The 21266-nt window shown below is 40.1% G+C and overlaps 1 protein-coding gene across 1 annotated transcript in view; it reads left to right on the top strand.

The window, feature by feature from the left end:
• Positions 1–524: 524 nt before the first annotated feature.
• LOC120306707 (proline and arginine rich end leucine rich repeat protein) overlaps positions 525–21266 on the top strand; it is a 36525-nt gene continuing 15783 nt past the window's right edge. The window contains exon 1 of the mRNA XM_039340400.1: positions 525–683. The gene's annotated coding sequence lies outside the window, so the exon portion shown is untranslated. The remainder of the gene's footprint in view (positions 684–21266) is intronic.

Genomic DNA, 21266 nt, shown 5'->3' on the forward strand with positions numbered 1-21266 from the left:
TATGGGTGGTGTTTAATAACTGAGTTGGCACTATCAATGTTACTAATCATAGCATAAAAGAAGAATAGGGTAATATAGCAACTGCATTTAGAAAAATAAGATCCTTGTTATCTACTACCATTCATTCCCAAACCCACAAATCCTGGCAAGTAAGTTGGGTTCCTTTTTCCTTCTGTCTATTTTGTACCAGGATGTAGATGTATTGTTTTATTGTAAAGTCAGGAGAGGTTATCATGCTAATAATAAATGTAAAGTGCAAGGTAAATATATAAGTGTGGGTATGTATGTATAGATGTGCATAGGCACATGGGATTTGCTTAATGCTGGTGAGGAGCCCTCTTGCCTGGACAGAAGGAAACGTTTTTCCTTATGATTCTCTCCACAGGCAAGCAGGAGAACATGCATATACTTTAAACGCTGAGGAGTTTGGCTGCCAAAGAAAGACGTTATTGTTATGATTTTCTCCTCCTTCCCTCACTCCCACCCGCCCTCTCTAAGAGAATCTCCAAGGAACAAAACCAGAGAAAACACACACGGCTTGGAAGAGGCTCACATTTGTATCAGGACTGGATCAGAGTGAGGAGGAGGAAGAAGGAGAAGGAGGAGGAGGAGAAAAGGGGGGGAGGAAGAGCCTGGAAGTTAAAGCAAGCAAAGACAGGCAGGAGGAGGGCAGGTGTCAACAGGTAAGCCTGGACTAAGTGTCTTCTTTGGGAAATAGCCACATCTAGCAGGCACTGTTTCTTTCACCACCAGTCAAATGGGATGTTTCTCTCTCCACTTACCCTCTGTTATTTTATAGAGTTTCATGTCTGATTCTTTTAAAGGCTGATTTTCTTACTCATAAAACTTCTAACAACCAGAGAGACTTGCTTGTGAAGTTTGTGATTAAAAAGCTGAAACTGTTTTCATGGGATTTAAAGATTTTTCCCCTTCCCCCCTTTGTTTTGTTTTTGTTTTTGTGCATGTCAGTCTTATGCTTCTGAACCCCACACAAAAGCAAGGTTTGTTTTCAAAAGCTGCATCATTAATAAAACTGATGTACAATAATAACTTTAGTAGATGGGATAAAGAGGGCTAGACTCCAAGTCTATGAGTTCTACATTCTTAAGAAAGGAATGTCAAGGTGGTACTGATTAATTCTATTTGCATGACATTTAAAGTAGTTTTATCAAAGCTATATATCTGTTTGAAAGAAGAAAGTTTCAGAGTTTCTTTGAATAGCCAAGGATGAAGATTTGCTTCTCTATAAAACAATATATTGGAAAAAAAATCTTGTGATGTTTGCTTTCTCTCAAAGCAAAAGAATACCCAGGTTTTTCATTTCTTAAACTAATTTTCCTTTGTAACAAGAAACTGAAGTTTAGAAGAAGAGGAACCAAACAAGCATTTAAATACTCATAAACTAGGATCTTAGTTTTCAGTACCCCCCCCCCATTTTTCTAAACCTAAAGGTGAGACTTAAAGGATTTAACTAACCACAATTCATACTTTACCTGGAAATCCTCTTAATTTAGAATTATTTACCTCTGAGTAAATATGTGCAAAATTGTTCTGCTGCCTAGCAATATTAATGTATTTACTTGGAAGCAAGTCCCACTGGTTGTTGTATTTGTTATCCTTAAATAAATAGAAGCAAATTGCTCCCCAATGTAAGTTAGACTTCCTTATAGCACAGCCCTAAATGTGTCTAACTTGGACATAAACTCTATTCAGTAAATTCAATTTTATTTCCAGTGACAGATTAATATTTATTTCTTTATTAAATTTATATGCTACTCATCTCACTGTCAAAGCGACTCTTTTCAGGTTTATTGAATGATTGATTGAATTTTAGGTATAATGTATGTGTTGAATTTGGGCTTCCTTAGGGATATGCCCTTCCAAGAACATTATGATTTAGCATTTCTTTGGACCAAACAACCTCTCATTACTTGTTCCTATAATGATTGGAGAATTGGGAAATATGACATTCTCCAGAATTACTTCACAAGTCCTCAGATTTGCTCAGGAGCCTGGACATTACTTTCACTGGACCTTTGTCCATTGCAGTGGAAGACAATCCCATCAAAACAAGTACATGAAATATATCTTGTAATCACTCTTCTTGACCAGTAACATGTCTATTCTTGATAGATTGAGGTCAAGTGCTTTCCAAAAGAAAAACTGTTTTCCTGCAAGATGTGTACTTTGTGCCTTGCTTTTCCAAGTGATTCTAGTAACTCATGTGATTTTGTGAGAAATTAAGAAATGTTGCTGAAGGGAAGGGCAGGAACATTTTCTTACACAGTAAAAACAAAAAGTTGGGGAACGCAAGATAGATAAATGAGATTGAAATGTGAGAAGGATATAAGCAATTATGAGAACTCATGCAGGCATTCACCTCCTGGGGAAATAGCTGGATTGAATTATAAACTGCACAAACAAACTGCACAAGTACACAAGTTAAACTGATCATGCTTTGAAATGTTCCATCATTTTTATAATATTCTATTGTAAGTAACAAAAACTGTAACTTCCAAAGAGATCACTAGTACAAAAGCCAGTCATGAGAATAAGATGGATGGCTACATTATCAAAAGTTACCATGATAGACTATATGGTTAATGGATTGCAGGTTTCTAATCCATCTCAACCTGGTCTTACAAATGATCACATAAAAGGCTCTATATCTTATCCCAAGTAATGCAAGATAGAAATTGTGTTGAACTCCTTTACAAGGCTCTAGGCAGATCGCTAAAAATTATGTACGTGAACTGCTTCAGTGTAGATAAATTCAGGAGACTTATATATTCTGGGAGAGATGTGCTCTTTAGGATATGTTAGTCAGCTTTCCTTAGGAGGCTGATAGCCTTGGTCAGCACTGCCCAGGCCTGAAATCTGCAAGTATAAACTTCAGCCTTCAGAGGTTCTAATGGAGATAGTTCACGGCTGTTGAAAGCTGTAAATTGGATTGTGGTTCCTGAGCTTTGTGACATGTTTTAAATGGGGGAAGATCTTATTTTCAGGATTTTTACACTCCCAATTATGCATTTTATATTTGCAGTTCCAAAGAGCAGGAAATTCCATTGGAAAATTATGTTCTCAAGGGAAATAGCTAGAAGACTGGGCAGTGTTAATTCTTCTTTATAATATGAAACTGGGTGGGGAAGAGACAACTTACAATTCTTACAGCTTTTCATCCTGTTTTTGTGTTCTTTGGCCAAGAACTGTAAATGAACCCCATAAATGCATAATCATGCTATTGTTTTTGAAATCTGGATTTGGGCATCTGGAAATATAAAATTAGCTATAAAGGGGCAAGTATTAACAAAGAGGAGGTTCTCCCCTGGTATATTGCAGTATCACAGAAATTAAGAGACTGGTTGATCCCAAATGCTTTCTACACTGGACACACCCTATCTGTGCACAGCGCCTTCCCTAAAGAACAAAGGCTGATGCAGCTGAGGTTACTTTCTTAACTCAGCTCACACATAATTTGGAGTGGTTAACTGTATAATGGCATTGGCCCAATGCAGTCACTTTCCTGCTTGGCTTTTTGAATTTGCTGGTTTATGGGGAGAGAAGATCTTTCAGCATTGCCTCTTTTTCTGCATTTGAAAACAGAGATGAACATCTGGTGCTATTGTGAAGTCCATATGGCCCTCAGTGCTCTGTTATCATGGTGGCACAAAATGGGGAGTGCAACCAGACAATCCACTAAATTCACCAGCTAAAGTTCTGGATGGATGTTTTTTTCTTCAAATATAAATGGATTACTAATATTGACTACCACATGTGGATTGTAAGCCTTTACTTTGGCTGTTTGGAATGTTTGGTTCCTACTTAGCCTGTTCTGTTGATGTTTTTAAGTCCAAATTATTTTGTTTTAATAGCAAAAAAAGAAAAAAAAAGAAAATTATGACTCATATAAACACTGGCAAGCAGAGGAAGTATGAAAACAAATAGTCAAGACTTAAACATTTGGTTAGAATCCAGAATATGTACTGATAGAAGAAACAAAATTTCCAGTTTTTTATTACTATGAGCTTTGGCCCAATATGGAGAACAAACCAATTTGTCCAAGGCTACTGCCTATGAAATGTACTTCATCAACATTTGGAAAACCAGGGATTGACCTAGCCAGACAGCAATCCCTTTAACAATAAAGGCCACTAAGAGTCTTCCTCTCCAATCATATGTACAACTGGGTCTTTGGTTGCAAATCAGGCAGTGGGCAGATGCTGAAGCCAAAAGAGACTGATGTTCATATGTAAAGCATATCTTTACATGCGAAAATCCTGTTCAAATGTTCAATTCCTGACATTTACAGGTAGGATTGGGAAATGCTCCAAGTTCATATCCAGACTCAGAACTATGGCCCATCAAAACAAACGATATTGAGTTAGGTAAAGGGACTGATGTTCTATCAGATAATAATTTGGATTTATGTATTCACTTATCTATGCAGCATCTTTCTCAGCCGTGTTTCTGAGCTAGCTAGAGTCATGGGGTTCATGGGGGGAAATCCTTGGACATTTTCTTTCATACTTCTTTGAGAAGGAAGTGATTGGCTTTTATATGAAATTCCTGTATAATTAGACCAACTTGTGTTTATAGACATGGGTCTGCTGCCACATGTTGTTAGCTTTAAACTTCTATTTTTTTAGGCAAAATTGTCAGAGTATTACCTTATTTATCTTCTTAAATGTATGAGGTAGCCTATATCAAAGATAAAGAGAATAAGAAGGTTTTCATCCAATACTCTATCCAGTGATTCATTACTATTTAATTAACACATATTATATGGATATCTATGGAGATTCTCAGTCATCCAGATCATGGTTGTCCCAAAAGTTCTTTTTCAAAAGAAAGCTGGACTTTGTTTTTCCTTGAAGATGTTTCTCTTCTCATCCAAGAAGCTTCTTCAGTTCTGAACTGAACTGAAAAAGCTTCTTGCATGAAAAGCGAAATTTCGAGGAAAAACAATGACAGATATAGAGCTTTTCATGACAGACAGATATAGAGCTTTTCTCGAAGAAAGAAGTTCAGCATTCCAACCAGAATGGGAATCTTGAAAACAGGAAGTGATAGCAATAGAAGGGGCAGATAAACAAATGGTAGAAGAAGAAATAGAAAACATAAATCAAGAAAAGGCAAAGGGAAGAGAACAGAGACAGATAAGAACAGCTAAGAGAATAAAACCTAAATATAACTGAAAAAGATGAGAAGGATAATGCATTCTCTCAATGAATATAAACGGATTGAACTCCCCCTCAAAAAGGAAAAAAAATACGATTACAAAAACTAAAAACGGATATAGTCTGTTTCCAAGAAACACATATTAAAAGACAACATTATAAATTTTTGGAATGTCCAAAAATTGGGAAGCTTTATTTTTCATCAGCACACACACACAAAAGAGGAATAGCTCTCTATAGTAAAGAAACAATGAATCCTAAACAAATCTATTCAGACGAAGAAGGAAGAATACTAATGATGGAAATAAACCAAAACCAGACATTGATGGTAGCAATTTATGCACCGAATAATAAACAAGAAAAATTTTACCAAAAATTACATAAGAAAACAGTGGAAACAGAATATCAAAATATTTGCTTAGTAGGAGATTTTAATGCAATTGTAGCTGGAAAGCTAGATTATAGAAGTAGTAAAATAGGGAAAAAAGGAAGGAATATTTTACCTAAGGCCTATTTTAAAATGGTAGAAGAAGTTAGTAAGAAAAAGGTAATATGCACTATATGCACTCCAGAAAAAAGCATGCTGGGAGAGATTCTCAATTTGTATGAATTGTTTCTACTCTGGATGGATTTGCCTACATAAACTCAGCATAGACATTTTGCTTGGCAAATTGATGGGATTATTTTAAGGAATGTCGTAACTGTTTAATCTTCCTTTGGGAAGGTTTATTTGCTAATGTACTTGGCCAGACCTAGTGGCTTTCAGCTGATTTGTTCTATTTTACTAAATAAATTAATTTGTGTAAATATATAATTTATATAAATGCTAGCCAGCTTAGGTGAAAAAAGTCAAACTATAGCAGAGATATTATTTGTTAAGTCTCTAAAAAACAGGAGGAAAACATTTATGAAGCTGGCCTTACCAGAAGTAGACTCTTTTTTTAGGACAGTCCATATAGCAGAAGCAATTACTGGCATGATCCAAGGCATTTAGAGATTTCTGTGTAAGAACAAGCACCTTGAATTTGACCTGGAAACCTGTTGGAAGCCAGAGTAGCTTAGCTAGAATTTAAGGACATCCACACATACAAAATGCCAAAATAATTTAAATGTTATACTAAATAATTCATTTATAGTCACAATATGAACCCTTCATCATTTGTAGTTTAGCTACATTATTATTACATTAGCAATAAAGTGTATTGGCAACTTTGGTGTTCTACTTTGATTACATAACCCTAAACTGTCTCATCTCTATCTCATGATAGAGTCTTGTGCAATACTTTTATGTCTTAACAAAATTTTTATTTTTTTCCTGATAACCAGTACGGAACAATGGTGTGTAAAGTTTCCTTCCCTTTTCAGGGTTTGTTGTTGTATAACCTTGATTAGTTAATGATAGATTTCTGAATGAGAAATAAAAAACAATGGCTACTCATCCACCAATTGGAACCTTCAAAATATTTGCCTCTTCTCACTTATTGCAGTGAGGGTAATACATACCATGAGCAAGCCAGGATATCAAGGATACTATAATTATTCTAGCAAAAAGCTATGTTGATACATAAACAGCTGGTTATGTTAAGCATGAGGAAATGATTTAATATACTCATTTGGTTGATGAAAAATTGGATAGTTGAAGAGTAGAATTTGCCAAATCATCAAAGCTGGACTTTCCTAACATTAGGATGTCTCAAGCAATAACAATGAAATGTGCTCTTGATATTTGTAACTAAGGTTCATGCCATATAAACAACAAATACCATGGTTATGGAAATGAAAAGGAATCATTCCCTGTGGTGAGCTGTTTGTGTGCAATGACTTTCCATGTACATATTCATTGCCACAGTTTCCTGATGGAGAAAATGGCAGCCACCCAGTGAGATGAGTGTCTCAATTCATACAGTAGAACAGCTACCTTCTTGATTCTGTTTCCACTAATCTCCACAATTATTATTCAAGTGCTGGGAGGAAAAGCCAAACATGCCATTAAGCAAAGGGCTGGGAGGTAGGATAAGACCCTCTACATCAAGGGTGTCAAACTCAATTTCATTGAGGGCCACATCAGCATTGAGGGCCACATCAGAGGCCAGGGTGGGTGCGCCCTATTGGGTGGGCGTGGATGGAGTGGATGTGGCCTATTGGGTGGGCATGGCCAGCTCTACATTGTTTGCATCAAGGGTGCCTGTGGGGGCCTGGGCAGGAGTGGGACAGATCTGAGGGTCTCTGACAGAAGAGGGTGGGACTGGGGCAAGCGCAAGGCATGGTCCATTTCTTCATTCCTCGCAAAGGTTGACACCTCCCCAGCATGCACCCAGGGGGCAGGGTTGACACAGCAGGGGCTGGTTCCTCGCTGTTTCTAGACGGCCTTGTGGCGCTCAGACTGTGTTTCAGCATAAGAAACCACAAAATTGTATATTGGCTCCTGGCCAGCCTGGGCCAGAGCCAAGGCAGCGGGGGCCATTCCCTCACTGTTTCCAGGATGGCTTCGTGGGCTACATGAAACCACTTTGCGGGCCGCATCTGGCCCCCGGGCCTTGTGTTTTACATGTCTGCTCTACATTATTTCCCTCCCTTCCTGCATGCCCATTCTTTTGAACTAGCACCCGTCCTTCCTTGCTACTGGCTTGGTCTTGCTGGTGGCTTTACTTAATCACCTTTTTCTAGTGAATTACAGATCAGTTTTTGGGAAAAGGTGGTAACTAAATGAACAGGCAAGGACAAATTCCTGTTTAGGTCAGCAAGTATTATGGGGGATTGTCCATGCCTTACCTGTTTTGTGATTTACACTGGTGTCACTATGCTTACAGCCCCACAGGCTGATCATTGCAAAGTGCTGGAAGTCAGAACTATACATCTCTGCATCACATAAGTTAGATTGCTGATGTCAACTGTAGTTGAAGATGTATTTTTTTGTCCTTGTGTTAATATAAGATTCAGCTGTTGCTCCAGTCAACTTCCATAAAGGAAAATACGGATGTCTGTGTGTCATTAAGCAAAAAAAAAAAAAAAAAAAAGTCTTTCCAAGTCTTGAAAATAGACTTTTATAACAACAAAGTGAGGAATACAGCTGGTGGCTGCCACTGCCTCCTCATAGATAAGGGTCAAGGCAGATGAAAAGTAAATAGCCACCACACTATATAAAGACTTGATGCTGTCTTATGTCATCCCATTATTTCATTTTAGCTTGTAGTTTATCTTCTTTTGAAATCAAACAGTGACTTCTTGACACATCAGGAAACTAATGTACGTGTCTCATTAAACAGGGAGGAATGGATTGTCTCTTCTTTTACTTTTTCTGAATGTGTTCTTTTATGATAGCAAGGATTCAAAGTAGATATATAAAATGGCCTAATATCTTGCAGTATAGCTATCAATAGTATCTATTGCCCTCTTGACCAGGGAAAAATGTATTCTCTTAGTTTGGAGTCTCTATTTTCATTTTCTCAGTAATGGTCAATTGTGTAAACTTTTGGAACTTCTTTGTACTGAAGTGAAAACATGTCTTGTACATAAGCATCTGTTACAAGGAGTACCAGGTTTTTCCCTCAGTGTTTGCTTACATATTATCAGCCTGGTCAATGCTGAAAGAAGAAGATAATACAAGTAAGGGAAAATTTGAAAAAACTGCTCAAAGATTTGTCAGTTGTCACACCGGCCCCATTTCTACCTGAAAATCCCCTTATCTTGGCTAATGCAGAGATTGGATGTCATCCTAGTAATAGCTTTTCTGCAAAATGTAAGTGCTTGCCAAAAACTCACAAGAAAAAGGAAGTGGGGGTAGGGGAAGAAAAGCATAAATTGATTGTTCTTCTTCCATTGTCCATTAACTTGTTTCCTGGATGTGAGTGGCATACAGGGATAAAAAAAATCTATACTAAAGTAAATAAAAACACACAAAATCAGCCGAGTCATTCTTATTTTCTTCTTGTTGCATTTTAAAACCAAGTAAAATAATGAATATAGAATTCATCTTATTAAAATTATTTAAGAATCAGTTGCTATATGGGGAACTAGTTGAATGTCAAAGGTGACTTTGATAAATCAGATGCTTAAAATCTTAAAAATACAAATTTTAATAAAGGAAGTATCTAACAAAAATCTGTTAGCATATGTTCAATTTGTTTAGGCTACTTTTTTATATTCCATTAATTTAGACCAGTTTCACCAATATTGTTTCTCCATGTTGACTGAGAATTCTAGGGAGATGCAGTCTCAACATATCTAGAAAATTTACTTGTATACTGCTCAGAGTCCCTCTATGATGATGGGTGGGTTCCTAAATTTGATGATAAATAAATTAATAAACCAATAAAATGCCAAATTGGGAAAAGTTGACTTACACCACAGATTGCCACCACTTGTCTGAATATAAGAATCACTTAATTCTCTAGGACTCAATCAAGAGGGTACAACGTCTCCCAGAATCGCACATGACATTAGTTCTAACAATGACATCACAGGAAGTTATACTGGCAGCTTAGTTTGACCTGTTTTTCCATTTCAGGCATTTTTTTTTTAAAGATAGGAATGGAAATTGGCAAACTCTATTCCAATTTCCATGCTTAAAAATCCAAAGACCATAAAATCACACAATTTCAGGTTAGTGTTGTGGTTTCAGACAGTCTCTTAAATATGAAAATTTCAAAAGGTTGATTGTTTTTATTTCCTTCTTATTTTTGAAAAAAAATGACCATTTGGGAGCATAATTACAAGAAGATACGCAATCTGAGGTTTGCCCATGCCTTGTTTTTTTCTGCACAAACTAACCCATTGGCTCCATAGTAGAAATGCAGCAATGATCTCACAGCATAATTATGAAGCAAATGTATATAACCATACCAGTGCTTAGAAATGTATCATCATCATACAAAAACATACTAAAATATAGAATGTCTTCTTTCTTATATAACTCTGTTGCTCTGATGGTAGAACCAAATCTAATGTTATACATTCAAAAGATGTTCTTTACAATTAGATAAATGGTTTCAAAAAAAGATGCAACTCAAGGGGCAGCAGTTGACCATCTTTAATTTCAGCACTAGGAGCTAAATATAACTGTGACCTCCTCTGGATTCTACTTTAGCATATATAAATTGTGTTTATGTGTAACTTGCTCACTCTTAATTTTGCTTTTTGCCCTTTATAATTTGCAGCTACACTCACAATATGTTATTTAAGCTAGTAGACAAATGTGTAGTATATTATTGAAAATCCAACTACATAAATATAGAAAAACATGACATAATCACAGATTTCATCATCATAAATGAAACTATTCTAAACAAATTCAAAATAGATTAGCAGCTCTCCCATAACTGTTGCTTCTATGGGAAAACTCTAAATGAAATATTTACATTTTACACGCAGTTGTTTGTTCATAACATGGTCAGTTACATTATTGCCTCAAAGATGACATACATTAAAACAGAACTTCATATTTTCATTTGTTTACATATATATACATATGCAGATTTACAATTACAATCTATTGTATTACAATCCTGTACAGACATAGAAGATTCGGACTTGGTTATTTGTATGCTTCAAGAATAAAACACGAGTAGCAATTTTGAAATCTTTAGTGTTGAAAAGTTTTTAAAATAGAGCATTGTCCTCTGGCTACCCTTCAGTTAAAAAACTCCTGAGTAACATAAAGCATTTGGACATGTTATTTATTCACCTTAAGGATGAGCTACAGTTCAAAGGATGTAAGAAGAACAAGGCTGGTTCAGCCCAAGTATCCAGAGAGTCCAGCTGTCAAGCTTCAGGGAAATCAGGAGATCCAGGCAATTCAACTGTGTCTAAAGATTTATTGCAAGTTTAAGCTCTCTAAAAGAATCTGAACCATTAATGGTTGAAGCAATTTGGCAGGAGATAAGGAATGGACGGTAGACTGGACTTAGATCTCTTGTGGGATGATTCATGACTGATGACATGTTTGACTCCTCCCTCGGGCTCAATCTGGCCATCTCCTACACCAGCATTTTGGATGGGACATGGCTAGCCATTTGGAAAGCTCAATGCACATGCAGAAAGAATGAAACCCTTTTTACACTCTAACACCTGGTATTCAAGACATAGGATATAGCCATCAAGCCTACTAGCTATTGATAGCCCAATCCTATCTAAATTAGCAGCCATCATCAAATCACTGTTGAGTCTAAATGCATTCTCTGGTAAAATAATGCTGTTTTGATGCTTTTCATATATCTGAAAAACTCTAGAGAAGGGAGCCAGAATGAAAAACTCCTAGATTTTGCTAGAAAAATACATCAAATATATAAAAATAGAAATGTTTCACATATTTTTTCCTTTGCTTACTACAGGTCAAATATGTAGGGTGCAAGAACAGAAAAGCAAGGTTTTATGGTATTATTAGTAAGTCTTAACACACAACTACTTCTTTGCTAAGATTAGCGTCCACTTCCAAGTCTTCCTACTGGGAACAGCAGGAATCAAAGAGTTCTAGGTTAGAGTGAGACAAATGCTAGCAAATTTAGAAAGGGGAGGGACAAGAAGTACAGAATCTCTTTAATCGAAGAAGTCAGTCAGTTACTTAGAGTCCCAGGAATGTATTGCATCAGCTTAGTCAAAATATGTTAAAAGTAGCCAAGCTTTCTGCTAATGCAATATGACATCAGTCCCAAGGTTCTTTATTTCTCCCCTCTGTATATACTCATTTCTTCTTAGACAAACAATTTTGCAATTTATGGGTGTGAATTTAGATTAACAACTGGAATGGGAAATGGATTGTTATTTTAATGCTGCAACAACAAAACAGGGAGCTCCCATTGCATTGTATGAGGGAAAAAGTGGACTCTGAAGCACATGGGAATAGGTTCTTTCTCCACTGAAGGGATCACTTGCTTCATCTTTCTTTCCAGTTCCAAATATTCTTGTCAGCCTACTAAGGACAATATTGGCTTCACAGTTTCCCTTTAGTAATTCAGATAAAGCTGCAGGGATGAAATGAGCAAAATTCCATTGATTCCTCTCTTTTTTTGGGCAGGAGACTAGAAACTCATAGACACCATAACCATGTTAATAATTTTATTTCATTCCATTATGGGTGGAAGGTTCTTGTGCCTATAGCGCTTGCAACAACTCAAAGTAGTAAATGATGATGGAGGGGAGCTTCTTCAAATATCACAAATCTTCTAATATAATAAATGTTCGCCATGTTTGCAAAATGTAAAAAGCTATCCACCAGTAAAATTATTTCATTCAATATATATATATATATATATATATATGTGTGTGTGTGTGTGTGTGTGTGTGTGTGTATACGGTATATATGTATGTATGTATGTAAATATATGTATGTGGATGTGTATCTGTATCTGTATGTGTGTGTCTGTTTCACTGGTTAATTGTCCTCATTATCAGGAAGTTTCTCCTTAATTCCAGGTTGCTTCTCTCTTTGATCTGTTTGCAACCATTGTTTCTTGTCCTGCCCTCTGGTGTTTCGGAGAATAGTTTGACCCCTTCTTCTTTTTGTCAGCCCCTCAAATACTGGAACACTGCTATCATGTCTCCTCTATTTCTTCTTTTCTTTAGACTAGCCAAACCCAAGTCCTGCAGCCGTTCTTCATATGTTTCAGTCTCCAGGCCTTTGATCATTTTAGTTGCTCTTGTCTGAATTTTTTCCAAACTGTCAACATCTTTTTTGTGATATGGTGACCAAAATTGGCTGCAGAATTCCAAGTGTGGTCTTATTAGGGTTTTATAAAGTGGTACTAATACTTGGCGTGATCTTTGTTCTATGCCTCTGTTTATACAACCCAGGATTTTATTAACTTTTTTGGTTGCTGCTGCACACTGCTGGCTCATAGTCAAGTGATCGTCCACTAGGACTACAAAGTCCTCTCACATTTACTGTTTTAAGCTAGGTCTTGCCTAATCTGTATTTGTACCTTTGATTTTTCCTGCCTAAATGTAAAACTGTACTTTTTTCCACATTGAAACTCATTTTGTTGGATAGGACCCATTGTTCAAGTTTGTCAAGATCTTTTTGGATCCTGAATTTGTCTTCTGGGGCATTGGCTACTCCTGTCAGTTTGGTGTCATCTGCAAATTTGATGAGTTCCCCTTCTATTACCTCATCTAAGTCATTGATGAAGATATTGAAGAGTACTGGGACTAAGACAGAATCTAGTGATACCCCACTACTTACCTTTCTCCATGTGGATGTAGTGCCATTGAGGACTACTTGTGGAGTACGATTTGCCAGCCAGCTACAGATTCATCTGGTGGTGATGTTGTCTACTCCACCTTTTTCTAGTTTACCAAGGAGTAGGTTGTGGTCTACTTTATCAAATGCTTTATTGAAATCTAAGTATACTACATTCACAGCATATATAAGAGAGAGAGAGAGAGAGAGAGAGAGAGAGAGAGAGAGAGAGAGAGAGAGAGAGAGAGAGAGAGAGAGAGAGGGAGAGGGAGAGAGAGAGACCCACTATGCCATTTGAGTAATATATATATATCCAGAATGGGGCAAAAAGTCTAAACTTATATGTTTCTTTTGCTTGAATGAATTTGTTGTATATGATCAGTCATGAACAATGTCAAGCTACATTTTATTATTTCAGTTACCAATTACAAACTTATATTCTGCCTTTCCAACTTAAGTGAGACAGACAGCATAATTAAGAACAATTGTCTAATAACTAGAAATAAGAAAGAAAACACAGGACCAATGAAGCTTCTTGGATGAGAAGCAAAACACCTTATTTTTCCTCAAGGAAAAAAACAGTCCAGTTGCCTTTTGAAAAAGCACCTTTGAGACAACTATGACCTGGATGATTGAGAATCTCCACAAAAGGATGAGATAGTCAGCAAAACAATGTGCATAAACATGCAATATAGAAGTCAGACAAACCATAAGTTTGTTAGAATAAAAATGTGGTGATCTGGTATTTAAACTGCTTGAGGGAAACAGTCAACATGTTATCTTGGAGCAGGAAATACCATTGCCTGAATGTCATGGACACAGTCTTCTTCTGCCTTTTGGCTAGGATCAAGTAGATCCTCTCCAGATGAACTGAATTGGGGTCTCCAGCAGGCCAGGATTTTCAAAAGAAGATCATTTATAAAATCTGGACCTTGTAGAAACTTGGAAGAAATATTTTTTAAAAAGATCTGTCCTTGTCTCTCCGTATTTTGTAATTAGGGATTTAATTCAGCCTTGATCCTTATTAGAAGGGATCCCTGCCGAGCATGGCATCCAGTTCTTCTCCTCCCCAAATTACAAACCCAAGAGGATTTCCCCCTTTTTGCCTTACCTGCCATAAGGTCATGATTTAGAACATAGTAGAACTCCAAAATGCAAAGCAGGTTTGGGACTTTGTACAGTTTTTTGAATTAGACAGGTTGGTTTGAGCCTTTTTAAAATTACTGAGATTTGCCTCCAAATTTGTACTCTGTCCAAGACCAGTCTATGGATCTATTATAAATTATTCTCAATAATAAGGAACCTGTCTGCTGACTTGAAAATTTTGTTCAAAAGATGTCATTTGTTGTTAAATTCCACATACCTAGGTTTTATTGTAAATGCACTTTGTAATTGCAAATCTATTATCCATTATATTTAAGAACTTATAATGAGAAATTGTTGGGTTTCATATTGTGCCTTTCATTATCATTGGAGTTATCTGAAAACATATCATGTGTCAGGAATATTTAGGAAAAATCATTTTATCCTGCATATATTTTTAAACTTCAATAAACTCAAAAGATAATTGAATCCAGATTAAGCTATTTAGCTAAATAAATTATAGTGTTGTATGCCATGCCCCCTGCTGTATTCTATTTAGATTATCATACTTATGAATATTGGAATACAGTCTTCTCTGCATAACAGAAACACTAATTTAAAAATCCATTAAAATATCTTTGTTTATGACTTCTTGGCTTCTTCATTTATTTAATTTCATATAGACAGTTTTTTTCATTCAAGTCTTTTACCATTACATTTCATCCATCATGTGAACAAAAAATGTCAAGTTGAAAAAACATTTTGTTTGATGTAAATCTTATGGAAGCAAGATCGTGGCTTTTCAATACTTTTAGTCCTATGTTTATATGCAATGTGAGAGCAATAGATTTTTAAATTTTAGATAAAATTGTTGGATTTTTCTGACAGTTTCTGCAAGTAGTTCATGGCAAGTAACATCTAGTGATTCCCCCCCCCCAAATGCCTGCATATTTCTCAGAGAATAACTCTGTTTCTTATCATACTCCTTTCTGATGTATATCAAAGTGAGAGGTCCAGCTAAATTTATAACTAGAGTCATACTGTATAGATAATGCAAAAATAGAGGTTAAACTAAAGTCATATTCATAATAGCACACAATTGGAAGGCAGGAAAGCAGAACTGAGATAAACTGAAGGTCAGGAGTAACTGGGGAAGAACAGTAGATGACAGATTGTCCCCAGTTTATTTTGGAAAAAATATTAAGTAGGAGCTTAAGTAGGTCAAATAGTAAAGGAGAAAAAACTCCCTATTTGCAATTTTTAAATTGTCCAACTTTATACATTCTCTCCCCAAACCCTTTTAACTCAGTTTAAATATATTTCTGGGAATTCTCAACATTTTTGTTCTTAAACTGACTGAAACATTATTTGAAATAAGAGCTGTGGTATCTGTTATGTCCCGAGCCTTGCAAACGGCTCGGGCGTTTGCAGGCAGTCCCGGGCAGGTGCAAAGCTGCCCGGGACCAGACAGGCTGTCGCCAGCGCTGTGCGCATGCGCGGGTGCTGGCGCAGGAAAAGTATCGCATTGACCCGGGAAATGTCTATATAAGAAGTTGGGAGGTTTTGGGAGCTGCTGAAACCATCTACTTGTAAGCTGAACGCAGAATAAAGAAAACTGAGAACTTCAACTGCTTCTCGTGTCTGCTTCCCGCCACGGACTCAACACTGGCGACGAAGGTGGGATTGCCTTACACCGCCTGGAAAGGAAGAAGTGTAAGCTTACCCAAGTGAGTCCTGAGCGGCGGAACGGCGTCGACTCGGCAGCTACCCGCCAATCCAGTGCGCATTCGGGGGTAGGCTGGCTGATAGACCCGTCTCCTGAAGATGGCAAAAATCGGAAGGCTTTCGGAATTCGACGTCTCACATCCAGAGCGGTGGGAGTCATACGTAGCCAGGGTGGAGAACTACTTCAAGGCAAACCAAGTGAGGGAAGAGAGCTTGAAGGCTGCCACCCTGCTTTGTGTTTGCGGCCAAGACGCCTTCGACATCGCAGAAAACCTTGCAGCACCTGTTCCAGTAGAGTCTGTAAGCTACGCAGATCTGAAGAAGCTACTGAAGGAGCACTTCCACCCCAAGATGTCCGTCATCGCATGGCGCCACACCTTCGAGCAGAGGGATCAACGGCCCGGTGAGTCGGCCAAAGAATTCATCGCCGCATTACGGAAGGCCGCCAAGCACTGCGAGTTCAAAGACCTCGAAGAACGACTGAGGGACCGATTCGTGTGCGGGTTAAGGCATCGAGATCTACAAAAGAGACTTTTCGCTAAAGAAGAATTGTCCTACCAAGATGCCTTAAGGGAAGTCACCGCAGAAGAAGCAGCAGGTGGCGCTGTCAAGAACATGCGGCCGATCAGAAACAGTCCAGAGGTTGCATCCGTGCACCAGGAAGACGTCCAAAGAAACTCCCGGAGGGAAGTCGACCGTCTCCACCCCACGAAGGAAGAAAAACAGAAGGGAAGCTCTTCAGCTCCGTTCAAGTGCATCGGCTGTGGAGGTCGCCACAGGAGAACCGACTGCAAGTTCCGCTCCGCTACCTGCCGGGCATGCGGCAAACAAGGACACATTGCAGCTGTGTGTCTGGGCCGACGAAAGGTGCAACCTCAGGAAGAACTGCGCCTGAAAGGTACCAGATTCCCCAGCCAGAATAGGGTAGGGTTTTGCGCTTCGCGAAGAAGCATCCTTAGGACAGGCACACACAAGCCCATTAAGAAAAAGCTGTCACTCAAGGTGAAGCTACAAGGGGTTCCATTATCTATGGAACTAGACACAGGGTCTGCCTTTTCAATTATCTCCTTGCATACATTTAGGAAGATTTGTTCCGGTAGTGGAACTCAGGCCAAGTTAAGGCCTTCTGACATTGTGTTAACAGATTTTCAAAATTCAAGAGTGTGTGTTAAGGGGGAGGCCACCCTTAACATGCAATACAAGAGTTTTGAAGGTCCACTAGACTTATTAGTAGTAGGGGGTGAACGAACGAGTCTCATAGGACTCGATTGGTTTGAGGCCCTGGGGATACACGTCACAGGACTCAACAGTTTACAAACACTCGACCTACAGGAAGTCTGCAAAGAAATTTGCAGATGTTTTCAGCCCCCAGCTGGGCACATTCAAAGGACCCCCTGTGTCCTTAAAGCTAGACCCCACTGTCACTCCTATTAGAATTAAAGCAAGAAGGGTCCCTTTTGCTTTAAAGAGTAAAATTGACACTGAGTTAGACAAACTGATCAACAGGGAATCCTAGAACCTGTTGATTCCAGTCCTTGGGAGACCCCCATTGTCACGCCTCTAAAGGCAAATGGGGATATTCGCATTTGTGCTGACTACAAATGCACTCTGAATAAGGCATTGCAGCAACATGCCTATCCTGTTCCTGTGGTCAGTCATATTCTGGCCTCCCTCAAGGGGGGGCGCGTTTTTGCAAAGCTTGACCTAGCTCAAGCGTATCAACAGCTGCCTGTTGATGATGATGCTGCTATAGCTCAGAATATTGTGACCCACAGGGGAGCCTTTAAGGTAAAAAGGCTGCAGTTTGGAGTGAATGTCGCTCCTGGGATTTTCCAAAGCGTAATGGAAAACACACTGCGGGGCTTACCGGGGGTTTGCCCCTACTTTGATGATGTCTTAATTGCAGGAGACTCCACACACATTCTAGCTGAAAGGCTAAGAGCTGTTCTGTTAAGATTCAGGAAATCAGGCCTCCAGCTCAAAAAAGACAAATGCATGATTGGGGTGCCTTCTACTGAATTTCTGGGGTTCAAAATTGATGCTGCTGGGATTCACCCTGCTGAATCCAAACTGACCGCTATTTTAGAAGCACCTAGGCCAAAGTCCAAGGCCGAACTTCAGGCCTTCCTGGGCCTCCTGAATTTCTACAATTCTTTTCTTCCACAAAAAGCTAGTGTAGCTGAGCCTTTTCACAGGCTACTAGACAAGCAAGCAGTGTGGCAGTGGTCACAAACGCATGAGGGTTGTTTTAACAAAGTCAAGGCTTTGCTCACTTCTAACAGTGTACTTGCACATTTCAACGAGTCCCTTCCTGTGTGCATCGCTTGTGATGCGTCCCCTTACGGTGTTGGAGCTGTCCTGAGCCACCTCAGGTCTGATGGAACTCAGGTTCCTGTTGCATATTACTCCAGAACATTGTCTTCTGCTGCGCGCAACTACGCTCAGATAGACAGGGAGGCTCTGGCTGTTGTTGCTGGAATTAAAAAATTCCATGACTTTCTATATGGCAGGCACTTCACGGTCTTCACTGACCATAAGCCTCTGCTGGGACTGTTTACCACACGTAAGCAGACTCCCCAAATCATTTCCTCTAGAATGCTTAGGTGGTCTATTTTTTTGTCTGCATATGATTTTTCCTTACTCCACAAGCCTGGAAAAGAAATGGGCCATGCTGATGGCCTCAGTAGATTGTCTCTGCCAGTAGTAGAAGCTGACCCTGCGCCAGCTGTCAACATTCTATCAATCCAAGCCTTGCCCGAGCTCCCTCTTAGTGCCAGGGATGTTGCCGCTGAATCAGGTACAGATCACACACTTTCACGTGTCCGTTCCTGGGTTTTGTCCGGTTGGCCTGAGCACTGCCCTAGTCCTGAGATTCAGAGTTTCTGGTCCAAAAGGAACGAGCTGTCCCTTTCTCAGGGTTGTCTGCTTTGGGGAAACACAGTTGTCATTCCCACCTCAATGAGGACTAGGGTCTTAGAATCCCTCCATGAGGGTCATCCTGGCATTGTTCGTATGAAGGTCCTTGCGCGCAGCCACTTGTGGTGGCCTGGTTTAGATAAAGATATTGAGGCTAAGGTGCATGCATGCCACCTGTGCCAACGACCTCGCCCAGAGATGCCCCAAGCTCCCGTGCATAGATGGGAGGAAACACAGTCCCCATGGTCTAGGGTGCACATTGACTATGCTGGACCCTTTCAGGGCCAGTTCTTCTTGGTCCTTGTTGACAGCCATTCAAAATGGCTTGAGGTTGTACCTGTCTCATCAACCACCACTGCAAAGACTATTCAGGTACTGAGTGGGATTTTTGCTGCACACGGGCTGCCAGATGTCATTGTGTCCGACAACGGCCCTCAATTCACTTCCTCCGAATTCCAAGCTTTCTTACAGGCAAACATGATTTGTCATGCCACGTCTGCACCCTTCCACCCGTCCACCAACGGTATGGCTGAACGTATAGTGCGCATCACAAAGGATGCATTGAAAAGACTCACCTACGGGGACTGGCATCACAGGTTGGCTGACTTTCTCCTTTCTTATCGCACCACACCGTCCACTTCTACAGGGAGAAGCCCAGCTGAACTTCGTTGGGGGCATCAACTTACTACTAAACTTGACCGGTTGCATCCGGACAGACTGCCTTTATCTACCTCACATCCTAGGGCACCTAGACAACTACTTGTGGGTGCCCCGGTTTGGGCTCGCAATTACGGGCCTGGTCATACATGGGTCCCCGCTTCTATTTCCAGGGTCACAGGTCCTCTCTCCTACGAGGTAGCCCTGGACAACGGTCGTATCCTGCGTCGGCACATCGACCAACTCCGCCCTCGGCGGGACTTTTCAGATGAGACTCCTGGGTCTTTTCCAGGGGGGAGGGGGACCCTTTGGAGCAAAGGGAAGGGCACGAGCTGCTGCCCATCTCCACTGATGGAGCTACAAACGGCCCATCCCAGGGTTCTGCGAGAGCTCCGAACAAGAATTCTATGAGCCTACCTAATTACCAGGCATCCACGCCTACTCCAGCCAGGGAGTCACCCCGGGGGCATACTCATTGTCCACACACATCACACAGCACTCCAGTCACGGAGGATACCTGGGGGCATCCCAACAAATCATTCCCCGCAAGAGAGCTGGCACACAATTCCCAAGGTTGGCCTGACCTTACCCTAAATCCTACAGGGGGTCAAACATACAGGGAGGTGGTCGAGGAACCAAGTCCCGACTACAACACCTCTAGCCCAAATCAGGGAGTAACTGAGTTTTGGGAAAGTACAGAAACCCACATAAGCCCGGACACAGAACGGGGTTCAGGGAATGGACAGCCTCCTGACAGGTCTTGGATGGACCTAGGAGGTTCAACAGAGACGCCCAGCAGTGGCTATCACTTCAAGGGGCCCGAGGGTCTACAGCTAGGCAGGTCAACCAGGTCACAAAGTGACAGAAGCCCTGGCCTGACGAGCCCGGTGGGCGAGCAAGCAGGCCAGGCCGCGGGGCACAGTCCTTGGAAGGCACCAAGGCAAAATAAGGAGAACAGGCTCACATCTCCCTCCAGTCAGGCAACTCATGCTAGTAACCCAGAGCTGAGAAGGTCACAGAGAGCAAAGAAGTCTCCTAAATACTTAGAGGATTACATAACATTGCTGGCTAAACAAAAGCCAGGTAACGATAGGAGCACTGAGAAGCAGAACACTGCAAAAAATAAATGATTATATGTTGGTAGTAGTTTTAGCCCGGGGGAAAGGGGTGTTATGTCCCGAGCCTTGCAAAAGGCTCGGGCGTTTGCAGGCAGTCCCGGGCAGGTGCAAAGCTGCCCGGGACCAGACAGGCTGTCGCCAGCGCCGTGCGCATGCATGGGTGCTGGCGCAGGAAAAGTATCGCATTGACCCGGGAAATGTCTATATAAGAAGTTGGGAGGTTTTGGGAGCTGCTGAAGCCATCTACTTGTAAGCTGAACGCAGAATAAAGAAAACTGAGAACTTCAACTGCTTCTCGTGTCTGCTTCCCGCCACGGACTCAACAGTATCAGCTCTTCCATGCCTGTATTTTCTGAATAAATGAACTCAAACAAGATACAATATTGGATGGTGTTTTTCAAGCCTGCAGGTGTTGTG

This window comes from Crotalus tigris, unplaced genomic scaffold, assembly GCF_016545835.1.
Source record: "Crotalus tigris isolate CLP2741 ecotype Arizona unplaced genomic scaffold, ASM1654583v1 scf7180000017550.10884619, whole genome shotgun sequence".
NCBI classification, from domain to species: domain Eukaryota; kingdom Metazoa; phylum Chordata; class Lepidosauria; order Squamata; family Viperidae; genus Crotalus; species Crotalus tigris.